Source organism: Monodelphis domestica, chromosome 1 (assembly GCF_027887165.1).
Source record: "Monodelphis domestica isolate mMonDom1 chromosome 1, mMonDom1.pri, whole genome shotgun sequence".
NCBI lineage: Eukaryota > Metazoa > Chordata > Mammalia > Didelphimorphia > Didelphidae > Monodelphis > Monodelphis domestica.
In genome coordinates this window covers 307600949-307614183 of record NC_077227.1, presented here as the reverse complement: position 1 = coordinate 307614183, position 13235 = coordinate 307600949, and the positions used below count along the sequence as shown (strand labels likewise).

Genomic DNA, 13235 nt, shown 5'->3' with positions numbered 1-13235 from the left:
CTTGAGAAAAGAAGAGTGAAGAATATTTCTCTGAAATCTCATAGTTTCCCTCAGTTACTTAGAAGGTGGCTGACTGGGGGAGAGGACAGGGAGGCAGAAGGGTGTGGGTGGAAACTGGGAGGTGAAGGGAGGAGAAGGGTAGGAATACCGTGATCTATTAACCATCAATAGTGATCAATAGGCAACCCCAGAGTATCCTCTCTAGTAGCATCTCTCTATCTCTCAGAAGTATTTCTATCTCCATTATAACTAGGCACCCACAGGTTCCCCTAGTATCTCTCTATTCACAGCCAGAGTATATCCATTCACTGCAACCAGAAATAGTTCCACAGATTATCTCTTTTTATTACAAAGGTCACAGAGTGAGAGCTATAGAAAGTATCCTCGGAACTATTTAGCTCAGTCTTTTCAGTTGATAGATGAGAAAATTGGACACAGCCAGTCCAATTGACTTGTCTGTCTAAGGTTGCCCAGTGGCAAAGTTGATATTCAGAGCTAGGTCCTATGACTCCAGATCCCAACATTCTTTCCACTGTACCCCACTGACTCCATATTTATTTGTTTCCCTATTTTGTTACCCTCCACCATTAGGATGGGAGCTCTCTGAGGAGATAAACTTAGCCCAGGACAGGGCCTTGTATATAGCATGTCTTTATAAATGTTTGTTGAAAGGAACTTAATTGATTAAACCCTCTGGGCATCCTGAGCTTCCACAAGGGAATCCAACATTAGACTCTCTAAAGGCTCCCAATCTCAGATTGGTAGATACCAACATGTAAACACAATTCAGACAGTGAGTGAATGGGACGAAGACAGCTAATAGACAGATAATAAGGGAAGGAGATTAAAGATTTACACTGAAAACAGGGGGAGGGTTAAGTGCACTAGTGTGGGAGTGAGTTAAAGGTTAGGACAATGAAGTTGAGAGGAGCCACAGGCATCACAAAAGTACACAGGCCATTCCATAGCTGATCTCCTGAAATGTCCTTCCAGACTCCTTAGGGAACACACCAAGAATGGGCCTAGGAGCAGCTGGTTGCCAGGACCTAGTGAAGTTAGCTCCTGATCCTCTCTAAAGGGAGTTTAAAGGGGAGCCTAGGAGACAATGCAGTGAAATCTCTCTGGTTTCAAAATAAGGGAACTGGAAAGGTAATGGATGATTGTGAGGAACTTTCTGTTTTTCTTAATTTCTAAATCAAGAGAGTGGCTGTTGAGGCCCAAGAATGAGAAGTACTGTACTTGGTTTTGCAAAGCGCTGCTAGGTGGGGCAGAGGATAGAGTTCTGGGCCTGGAGTCAGGAAGATGAGTCTTCCTGAGTTCAACCTCAGATACTTATTAGCTATGTGACTCTGGGCAAGTCACTTAATCCTGCTTGTCTCAGTTTCCTCATCTGTAAAATAAGCTGGAGAAGGAAATGGCAAATCAGTACCTTTGCCAAGAAAACCTCAAATGGATCAGATCCTTGAAGACTCATGACTTAACAAAAGAAACTGAGACAAAAACAGGTTTTTATTGTTGTTGTTGTTGTTGCAAAATTAGCTGTCTACAATTGGTGGCTAAAATTGGGAAAGGCTGACTTCCCTGCTTACCAAGGTCAGTTCTGCACCTGTGCTGGCTTACCTGAACTACCCCACCCCCCATCACTATTTCCCCTTCACTCAGCTTTTTATGATCAGTGCTGACTGTTAGGGGTTGCCAGAGCCTGAGTTTCTTATGGGGAGAAACCATGGAAGCATTTGAAGGATGAATTAACTTCTGGGGCAATAATAGTTCTGAATTTTTTTAGGAAATAATTTATTGGATATCCTGGCTCCATCTCCTCTTTATCAATGACTGTGGCTCGATGTTATTAGAAACACTTCTTGACTTAATTAGGTTGTTAGAGCAGAAAAGTTCCTTCAAGGTACCTTTTGCTAAGTGCCTCATTTTACAGATGAGAAAGAAGAGGCCCAGGGAGTCAGGAAGTAACTTGTCCAAGGTCACATAGTAAATTAGTGGCAGAATTAGTACTACAACCCAAGTCTCCTAACTCCCAGAGCCAGTCTCTTTCCAACATATTCTTTGCCTCTATAACATTCTCATTTAAGGAAGTCCTTAAGAAATTCCTATATATTGCTGAACTTGGAAACACAAAGACCTGTATTCCAATCCCACCTCTTTGTGACTCTGGGTGAGGGTTTTTCCCTTCTTGGATCTAAGTTTTCCACTCTGTCTAGTGAAGGAATTAAGACTGATATGAAAGCTCCTTTCCAGGTCTAAGTCCTATGAAAGATCATGTGAGTTGCCCTTCCCTGATTTGTTTATATCTATCCATGAGGTATGATTAGACCTTTCCTGGGAGTAATTGAAAGATGATTGAAGGTAAATGTTTGACAGCCAGCTCTGTGGAAATACATATAGGTGTATAAATATGTGTGTATATATATATGTATATATATATGTAGGTAAGTATACATATGCATATATAGTCAATACACTTTTAAGTTTCATTTACATTATTAACTTTTTCTCCAATACTTTCTTAAGTTTAGACAATCAACAAAACAATAAATCAAACCCTTGATTTGTAGTAGCTACTGATTTCTGAGGTATAAGTTCTCACACTGAAAATGTATCAGTTCAATGGGCTCTCAAGAATAGATACAAGCTGATTCCAGCACACCCCTGGTGTAATTTCACGTTGACTTTGTACAAGAAGAGATGGGTATTTTGTTTTGTTCATGATGATTCATCATCCTACCTGTATCCCCACCCCTATAACTCAATGGTCTTGGGGACAGGGTAAAGTCCAGTTCATTCTTATTGGCCCAATAGCACTGTGTTCCTGACCATTTTCCCATAAAGTATGTTTGAGGAATTGCCTCAGTGTCTTAATCTTGCCACTGATTAAGCCAGATTTCAATTCCTTCTTTGGCAGAAAGTAGAAATAGAAAGTGAGGATGTTCTTTCTTGCCATGTCTCACCACATATAATTCATGTTTGGAGGACAACTTTTTACAAAGAATGAATTTAAAGCTAGAAGGGAACTGAGAGGACAATCAGTCAAGCTCACCAACTTTAAAGATAAGGAAACATATCCATAAAGATTGAAAATGGGAGAGCTGAGGTTGAAACCCAGATCACTGGATCATAGAGTTTGAATGGACCTCAGATGTCATCTATTTTGATTCCTTCATTTGTAGATGGAGAAACTGAGGCTCAGAGAGAAGTGAGCTGCCCAATTCAGTAAGGTATAGATATGGAATTGGAACCTCTTGCTTTAACTCCAAATCCTACACTCATTTCAGCATGCCTAGGTGATTCAATCTAGAATTCCTTCCTTGGTTCCAGATTGCCTCTATCTCTAATCAGAAATAGAAATCCAGTCTCTAGTCCAATGCTGAGTATGCCTCATAATGTACATAAATCAAATAACAGGGATTTTATTTTGCAGAAATTCCATATGTCAGAACTCCCTCCATCAGGACAGATAACTTGATGCCTATAACTGGACAGCATTAATCGTCCAGTCTAATTATTGGAATTATTTTAATTTGTTGACAAATTGTAGAACATTATTGTCTAATTGTTGGAAAATCATTCTCTACATTTAATTAAACATTGCATATCTATTTAAATAAATATTAAACATATCAAACATTTGACTTAGATTATGTTTAATTAATTTTAATTAAGCATAATTACTTAAATATATTCTTTATATTTAATTTGTCTTTTGGCAGCTTCTACCTAGAGATCCTAATTCAGGCCTCTAGGGCCATACAGGATAATTTCTACCCCATTTCTCCATATCAGTTCTTCAGATATTTGAAGAAAGCCAACATACACTTCTCTCTCCACCCCAAGTCTCTTGTCCCTCATAGACAAGAAGTTCCTAGACAAGAAGGCTAAGTTAAAAGGACTGAATTTTCAAACAATTTTTCAACAATTCCATGGAAGATCATTAACGGCTGGCCGTTAACAGGGATGCTCCTTATGGTTAGAGGGGGACCATATCTTACTGTTAGTGCTCACACAAGCCAGTTCTCACCCAAATTGTAAGGCATGTACTGTCACTGGAAAGAGGCACAGTGCTGTATTCATATGAAGTCACAGGACAAGGTTCCAGGGTGAACTCTGTTGCTAAAGGCCTTATTGAATGAATGAGCTGCTTCACTTTTCTAGGACTCAGTAACTTGAAAGGGTTGGTTCTTCCACAATCCCTTTCTCATTACCTCCTCTCTTTTCTGTAGTTCTTTTCCCCTTCCCTCAGATTTGAACCTAGGTTCAAATCTTGACTCAGACACTTCCTAGTTATGTGACCTGAGAAAGTCACTTAGCCCCATTTACCTAGTCCTTGCTGCTCTTCTGTCTTCGAAGTGATACTGCAACAGAAGGTAAGGTTTTTTTTTTTTTTTAATTAAGAGGCTGGATGATCTCTGAGGTCTCTACTACCTCTAGATATTTGACCTCTGAACTCTGAAATAGATGACTATTTTTTAAAATGCCCGTTAGTTTTCCCTGGCAATCTCAGAATAAACTTTTATAATAAATAAATAACATTTATAGGAACTGTCACTATAATTTTCTAATCAAGTTGAAATCCTCATTCCATATTTAGAAATAATAAATGAAAAACCATTTGATATGACTTTTTACTTTGGTGTCCAGCTCCAAAAATATATGTGGGGGGAAGGGACCTTAGAGGACAGAAAGATACTTTGAAGGGCTAGGGCTTGACCTGTGACCTTGATCATACCGCCCCAAAGTCCATCACCAACTTGCCAAGACTTGGAATTTTGTTTTAGGTCATAGTTCCACAGTCTGATTTTGATCCATGGGGTCAAAGTCCACTGTGAGTTTAAACCAGGCCCCCTCTGAAGCCAACCCTTTGTTATTTTCTTTCTCTGGGCCCCTCCTTACTTCGTGGGCCTTATAGTTTAGTCTGGTAAATCATTGTTTAATCAATATTAAATCATTCACAGTCTAAGTGTTTACTTATGTGCTTTGAATCATTGCTGGCAATAGGAGCAAGTGATGCCCCTAATCTGCCTTCACCATGCTCCCCAATACCCTAATTATGTAATTTAGGAGAGAACATTTCCTGACAGCAGTTACCCAGAGCATGGCAACCAACCCCGATTGGGGAATGGACCAAACAACCACGTAATAGTTAGCACATGTAGACCCCAGCCATCGGCCGGGCAGCTGAGGGCTTGCTTCCTTCACTCTGGGGGTGAGCACCAGTCTTTTTGGCTTAAGGTTTTCAAATGACAGAACATTAGTGCCAGGAGACATCATTTCACATGAAAGCCCTCCAGCTAATAGCCCATCTTCAGACTTGCTGAGTTTACAGAATAAGCTCTCACTTCAAATTGTTACAGATTTGGCTGATCAGGAGCAAAAACCTTACCCAGCGGATAGGTGAGAGAGACAGTCTAAGGCCACTTCACAGAGGTTCAGCGTGGAGCAGAGTCCAGACCAAATCTTCTTCTGGTCTTGACCCACCCTCAGTTTAACATTTCTGTACTGCGGCATGACCATGTCAGGAGATGTTGAAATGAAGCCTTGAGAGTGCCTGGAGATTTGAAACTTTTGTTGAATAAAATAAGGGATAAAGCATTGTAACCACTGGCTCAGATTTCATCTTCACTTTGGAGGGTTAATAATAATAGCCCAGATCGAATAACATCAAAGATGTTCAAATAAAGACAATATCCATGAGAGCACTTTGGTAAACTACAAAGGACTATAAAACACCACAAATGATTATTGGAAAATGGTTCACTAAAACGTCTTTCTCTTTGAGGTAATTCCTTATTTTCACCTTTTCCCAGAGAGCTTTGCACATAGTAGGCTCCTTAATAAATCCTTGTTGATTGGAATTGAATGCAGCACTTTAAGCTTTCCTAACAACATCCTTTTAAGGTTGTGAGGCACCAGATTTGTTAGTCTCACTTTCTCCTCAAATTGGTATGGTAGAAAGAGAGCTGGTTTTGTGTTCAGGGGATCTGAGTTCAAATTTTGCCTGGAGGATACTTAGTACTTCTGTGACCTTAGTTTTCCTGGGCCTCAGTTTTCTTCATCTGTAGAAGTGATGGTTGGACTAAGTCATACAGGTTACTTCCACCTTTAGAAATATGCTCCTATATGACAGTCAGGATTCAATCCAATTCATCTGACCCTGAGATCAAAGTTTTTGGCATTGTTAAGGAATGTAGAATATAGTAGAAAGTACATTGGTGAAAATTTCATGACAAAAAAAAAAGGCTATCCCAGAGCAGACAGTCTGAATGCAGATGGAAACATCTTTTATTTTTATTTTATTTTCTTCATTTTCTTTTTTCTTTTGTTCTTTTATTTTATTTCCTCCATGAGTTTTTTCCTGATTCAAGACTATGTACCTTGTTTCACAACATGAAAAGGGAAATATGGATTATATGAGAATGTGTACAACATATATAATGTTACCTGCCTTCTCCAGGAGGAGGGAGGGGAAAAAAGAATGAGACAGATTTTGGACATAGCTAATGTGAAAATGTGTTTCTCTTGGATCAGCATATTTATTGTAATTTGTTACATATTTACAACAAATCGTATATTATATTATTACTGTGTTATATATTATATTGTTGTATATATACATGTATATGTATAAATGATAATTCAAAAGAAAAAAAGTACATTGGCCCACATTCCTGACTCTGTGAGGTTTCCATGACATCTGTTCATGGAAATAGGCTCCGTGAATAGTTTTGTAACCTCCTCCAGCTCATTTGGGAGTATCCTCCCCACCTTGCCTCAGTGCATTGTCTTATCCTACCGGTATAGACAAGGATTGAAGTTTTATGTATATACATGCTATAGGGGGGCAGTTTTCTCTCATGGGGTTGGGACTCAGCCTTGCCTGGGTCAGAGTGGGCTAGGAACCTTGGCTGCTTCCAAAATAGGAATGGAAAACAACCTTACTTTCTCTCTCCAAGTTCCCTGGGCAGAGACCTTGGTCAAACAAACATTCAGTTGCTATCGAAACCACTGCAAAGACTTTGGTTGGTAGGGGGACAACTCACCTGCCTCAGTCGGGTTGCTGGTTTGCCGCCACTGGTAGGGGTGGAATCCAGCAGTTCTTTCACGACTGCATAGCAACTTAACCCAACACTGTAGCTTCCGAGTCCCAGATACTCAAACAGAACTGCAGGGGGGACTTGGAGAACTCACTACTGATGCCAAGATTTTCCTTTGACCCTAAGTCACATGCTAATGCTTTAGCCCTCTTGGAAGTTGACAGTTGCTATGGGAATAACATTAGTACCAAGGGAGATCTTTGATTTTTGTGACTGGGGGCTTTATTGTTTCCTTTCTTTCATCCATGAAATAGCTCCACCAGATTGGACCTGGCCCACTTGCTGACTGTTGAAAACCCTTCAGAAAGTTATTATTTTGTGTCTACCTCCACTTTTCCATGGGGATGGTGAAATGACTGAACTGGAAAGACTAACTGGAGAGACTAGTCTAACTACAGGCCATAGGGATATTTGAGGGGTCCTAGGAATAGGAATGAATGTTCATAGGTCTTAGATACAGATTTGTAAGGGACCTTAGAAGTCATTTGGTCCAACCTCCTAATTGTATAGATGGGGAAACCAAGGTTCAGAGAAGTTTAGCATCTCACTCAAGATCACACAGTGTCAGAGGAAGGAATTAAAAACCTAGTCTTTCTGAATTAAAGTCCAACTCGATATTGAAAAAACTGTTGTCAGATATCAGTCAATTCTCTTGGGATGATGTAGCAATAGTCACTGCTCTGGAATTTCATTGGATCCAATCTGAAGAGAGCTTTCGCGTACTCACAAAATGTAACTGTGTACATGAGAAATTCGGGAGTTTGCCCCTTCAGACATCAGTAGGGTTCCATGGCTGAAATGTAGACTGGTTCCCATTTAAAAGGCCATTAAGGCTGTGTGAATCAGACATTTGCTATGACACACTAGACTATTATAAATTATTTTTTTCATTTAAAATTGCTTTAGAAATATTTATCCAATTTAAATAACTTTTAAGCTGCTTTTTAATAGTGAGTTTGGAGATACTCCAGCTTGGGTGCTCGAAGTTAAGCAAGACAACTCGAACTGGAAATTCTAAATTGGAAGACTGAGAGGTCACCTTTGAAAAGCTGGCTATAAACTAGTATTTATTTCTTTTAGCAAGCTGTTCTTAAGGATCCAAAAATGTGCTGGAGACTTCCTTGTTCAGATGGATAGAGCCCTTTTTTCCTCTCAGCTGGAGCTCTATTTGTGAATTAATGTTGAATGAGTTTAAAAATCATCTTTAATCAAATATCTTCCCTTTCCCCTTGGCTGATACCAAAGCATCCAAATAAAGAGGGACTTAGGAAGATGGGAGTGATTTCAGGAAAATAACCAGTTGCCTTGATCACATTTTCCTATGTGCCATTGAGCAAAGTAAGCCTTGTCCTGGCTGATCGGTGTTCAGTGAAGTGTAGAAATGTGCCTCTAAAGAATCAGGATCTCTAGGGAAAGGAGAGCTGGCTCTTTCCCAATGCAGGGTGCTTGGGGAGAACACAGGACATAACCGGGTCGGAACGTTTTTCCCACAGACTTAAGCAGGCTCCTGGGGTTCCTGCTGTTCTGTTTTCATCCCCCACCCCGCAATCCCACCCACACCCCCTAATTCGAAACTGAATCCATGCAGCCAAGTGGTAGAACCTGAATTCTCTGGGTTCCAAATTGTTCTCAGCAAATCTGACTAATGAAGGCTGACCCCTGGTGAATTTTCAGAAGCCGCTGTTTGCCTGAACCTAGCCATTTGCACTGATAAGATAGGCTTTTGTGTCTCGAAGGCACCCAGGGAGCAGCTTCAATACTGTACATATTAAGGTGTTACTAATCCTTCTGCTGGCTAAGGTTGGCCAAATAAATAGCCTCATTAGGAAGGCCTATAAAAGCCCGATAAGATTCTTCCAATTATACCCAAAGTAGCTCACATTGGAGGTTTCAGTTGGAATGGCAAGGAAAATGTGGAGAACAGTTTGCTAGAGGAGTCTGAAACCCAAGCAGCAGGCCCAGGAGCCCCCAGCACGGCTCTGGCTGCAGAGGCTGCAAGATGCACGTTGGGCTTTTGCAAAGGCAGCAAAGTGCAGAACCCTGTGGGGGAGGGGAAGACAATGCCATGTTTTCTGCCTCCTTTTCACCTTTGCAAATCAGTACCGGACTCATTAAACCTCCATTTTTCCAGGAATGATAAGTGTAATTACCTCTCCCTTGCCATAAAAACTTGTCCTTATTAAATGTAAATATTTAAAAATGATTGAAATACATTTGAAGGAAACTTTATAGCTCCCTTTTATATGCTGACATCTGGGTTGCCTTTCCTAAAACACTATATTTCTGGGCGAGTTATTAAATTAGTATTTTGAAAGGCCTAACACTAGACTTGCTCCTTGTTTCCATTTTAATTTCATACATATTTAGAATTGATTGAGGACCAGGAAGGGTTTGCCTTTTGCCAAAGCATCATTATGCTTGCAGGGCTGGTGCACAGACAACCCATGATATTATTAGCAGAGGGAATCTTTGAACAGTTGGAAATTCCATCTCCATATTTCTTGTATTTTTTTTTCCAAAAAGTAGGAAGGTAAGGATGAAAACTGGCTGGAAATGTGGCTTTATCTAATGATCCTTAGGAGCAAGAAGATTGAATCTTAAATATTTATTTGGATTCCAATTTGCATCATTGTAAATAGGGTTAGGAGATCAGTTTCTGTCAGGGTTTATTTACTTTAACTCGGAGAAAGATATACAATGGGACACAACTGAAAACAACTGAACAATAAAACAACTACTTTTTTTTTAACCCTAAATTTTAGCAGCATGTTGCTGTGTATTTTTTTTTTTGTCTCGGTACAAAAAAGAAATCAGTCAATTTCAGCCACTTCTGTTTTTAGAAAGTCTAAATCACTCAGTTCCTTGCTAGCTATTCAATAGAAAATCTAATATTTGGAAAAGCAAGCTTTGCTAACATATCTACTTCCAAATGCCAAGAAGTACATGCCTAAAAACGCCAAAGATTTGATATTTGGGGGCTCAAGTGGTTTAAAAAATAAACAAATATTTCCAATATGAATATGCTCCTGAGCCCTGCATAGGGAATCACCCAGCCATGAAAGAGCCCTCGGTTTCCTTCAAGCTATCTTTACCCTTTCCATTTTATAATATTAAGCTCCTTGAGATATTTACAGATGTTATGATAGGCAGCAGGTCAAATAATCTGCACAGGGAGATTTTTGTAATTTTTTCTTTGTAAAGGAAAATATTTCTTCAAATAAATCTCCTAAAATACGTGGGGTGTAAAAAAACAAAAAGCCTATTTTTAAATTGTCCACAAGAAACTAGTTTATAACAAAATCTTCTTTCACTCGAGTTTCATTAGAGAAAAGAAATTCCGTCTCAGTTAGTGATTTCCCTCCTGATAAGCTTTTAAAAAATAAAGCTGTCTCTGGAGGAGGGGTGGGCAGGAATAAATGTCAATAAAGTGGAAACGTTTGCAATGTGTGATTTAAGTCAGTTGTTAAAGCAGTAGCTTAATCTTGCTTTCTCCTCTTCTCCCATTTTTCCCTCTTATATTCTTGTGACCTAGTTTGGGTATGAGAAAACTCGGATTAAACCTAAGCATTTGTGGACTTTGTTGGTTTTAATCACGGAGGCCACGAGGAGTTTCTAAATGTCCAATAAAAACACGCAGACATGAACGCCCAAAGCGCGGTGTTTTTTGTTTTACTCGGTTTTATTTGGGGGGAGCGTTCCTACGCTAACCTTTCCTCTGGCTGAAATGATCAACCCTAGATCTGGGTTGCTAGATCTTACAAATACTATTTAGGTGAGATTTGAAGAGAAATCGCACATCGTTGAGGAGGTGATCTATATTAGGGATTCAGGAATTTCTTAACAGGAATATTTCCCCCCATTAATTCTTTTGCAGATCCTATCAGAGCTATCAGAGCGACCAGATTTGGAATCTTGAGCATGATGGTGGGGTGGGGGTGGGTTTGAATCACAGCCTTCCCGTGTGAAAATAAGGAGTAACAGTAAAATCCGCTATTGTTTAAAAAGGATTAGAGTTAATAAGTGCATCCCCTTTGCACCTATTCTCACAAACGTTTAAAAGTTCTGTAGATGCTCACTCTTTTATCCCATGAGACACCAAAGAGTCACCTTTCCTAATAGTAATATATTTTATATGGGCACACACACTTTAAATGTGGATTTTTTTTATTTTGAAATAAAATATTAATTCGATTCCTTGAATTCCTACGTAAAATGTAAAGGTATCTTCTAAGAATCTTTCTATCAAACAGCCGGCAAAGACTCCAGGCGACAGTCCTTTTTGCTATTTTAACCTTTGTTGAATCCTTGTCTGCTGGCTTTTAAAATTTTTGTTTGCTTTTCTAAAAAGGAGAGAATATTGGTCAGTTCCTCCAAACAGCCGCTTTCGATGGTGCCATTTAAAGGCATGAAAAGACACAATTAAATTCCTCTTCTTTTATCCTGAGACACCCAAAATTTTCTGACACCCGGTAACAAGAAAGAGATAGGCAATGCTATATTTAACTGAGCCGAAATGCTCCAAAGAAAATAAGAAATTGTGTCTCGCAAATATTCTGTGAGAAATGACCAGGACTGGAAAATCTGCAACTCTTTACTAACCTTTCCTTTTCGAGTAGGATCACGTGCAATAAGGGAGCATTTGTTTCTGGTGATATTAAAAAAAAAAAAAAAGACTTAAAGGGGGAAATATTTATTTGGTCTCTGAATTGACCAAATGACTGATTGGTACATATTGTAATCAGTAAATAGGCAGATGCAAACAATTTCCTCACCAACAAAATTGTTGCACTTTTATGGTAAACCCTAAGGACTGAATTTTTTTTTTCTATACTTCTGAAAAGCGAAATGGATAGAATTTGTGGTTGCTGTAAATTCTGGGAAATGGGGATTTCAATCAGTGGGTCAGAATTTTTCTCTAATTTTTTAAAGAAACATACCAAAGTATTGAGTTGCCTCGTTCCTATTAGGGGTAACTTGAATTTTTCTGCGTCTATAATCAATCAGTCCAGTTGCCCCTTTAACCTAAATGTCGTACTCCAGGCTCAGCCGTTAGTCTTCAGCCTTTTCCAATGCAATTTGTCTTAGTCTCTTGTTTTTTCGTAATTGAACATTCAAAATCTATCCAAGTTCAAGGGAAGGAATCCCGGCGGAAGAAAGTCCAAATTTACAAATTAAAATGTTTTGGTTAAAATTGCCATTTCGAATCGGAGGTTTAAAATGCGTTCGCAGTTGAGGGAAAGATTGGTGATTCTTCCCCTTTTGTTATAAAGTTGGTTCCACGGTGTAGTTATCTCCCTCCAAATAATCTTTTCTCAGGCGCTGTCCGGCTTTTGAAATTGACCAGCAACTTACAGAAAGGGCAAGTAGCTAACAGCAATTCAGGACTCCAAATTTTTCTCTTCCTTGAGAAGGCATGCCTTGAATGACTCTTAAAAACAGTTTCTCTGGAGCATTTTATGATAGCTACGTGCCCCATTACCTGTCTTTTATATTATTTAGGACTGTATAACTTTAGAATACAGCGAAATTTGTCTTGTTAACATAGTTTCCCCACATCGCGTCTAGTTTTCAGTTGCACTTTTTGGGGGCGGTGGGGGTGGTGGTGGAGTGTTTGAAGAGATCCAGTGAACGTTTAGGGGACTATCAATGCTGAGGCAACAGAACTGATTAAGCCTGATGAATGGCTTACTTCCCCAGTGTCGGTGACCTGCGTGGCGATAGGACACAAAGGGCTACTCCATCCATCTCTGGAGGGGTTTCCTCTGTTTGCTTTGGAATTTGGCGGGCATGAAACATTGTTACGGCTTTAAAGGGGGGGGGGGGGGAATCCTTCCCTAACCGTCTTGTCCTTTTAAAAGGTGATTTTTGTCATCGCGGTGAGCAGGGAAGCAGCCAAGAAATAACTCTCGGGTATTCCTGGAAGGTGAGACCAAATGGCAGTTGCCACCACATTTATCTTTGCTCTCCCTCTTCTCCTTAATCGCCCGCTTTCCGCTCCTGACTTTTGCTCTTTTCAAGTAATTCAAAACCCCAGTTGTAGAAAGCGGACAAACCTCAGGACCTAATATGGTTCAGTGCCTGTGGTCTTTGCACAGAAAAACGCTAGCCTTGGAGATGCCGGAGATAGGAGAT

At 39.7% G+C, this 13235-nt stretch overlaps 1 long non-coding RNA gene across 1 annotated transcript in view; it reads left to right on the top strand.

The window, feature by feature from the left end:
- Nucleotides 1-12940: 12940 nt before the first annotated feature.
- Nucleotides 12941-13235, top strand: part of LOC103101212 (uncharacterized) — a 175699-nt gene continuing 175404 nt past the window's right edge. The window contains exon 1 of the long non-coding RNA XR_457546.2: nt 12941-13026. This is a non-coding gene — a long non-coding RNA (uncharacterized LOC103101212). The remainder of the gene's footprint in view (nt 13027-13235) is intronic.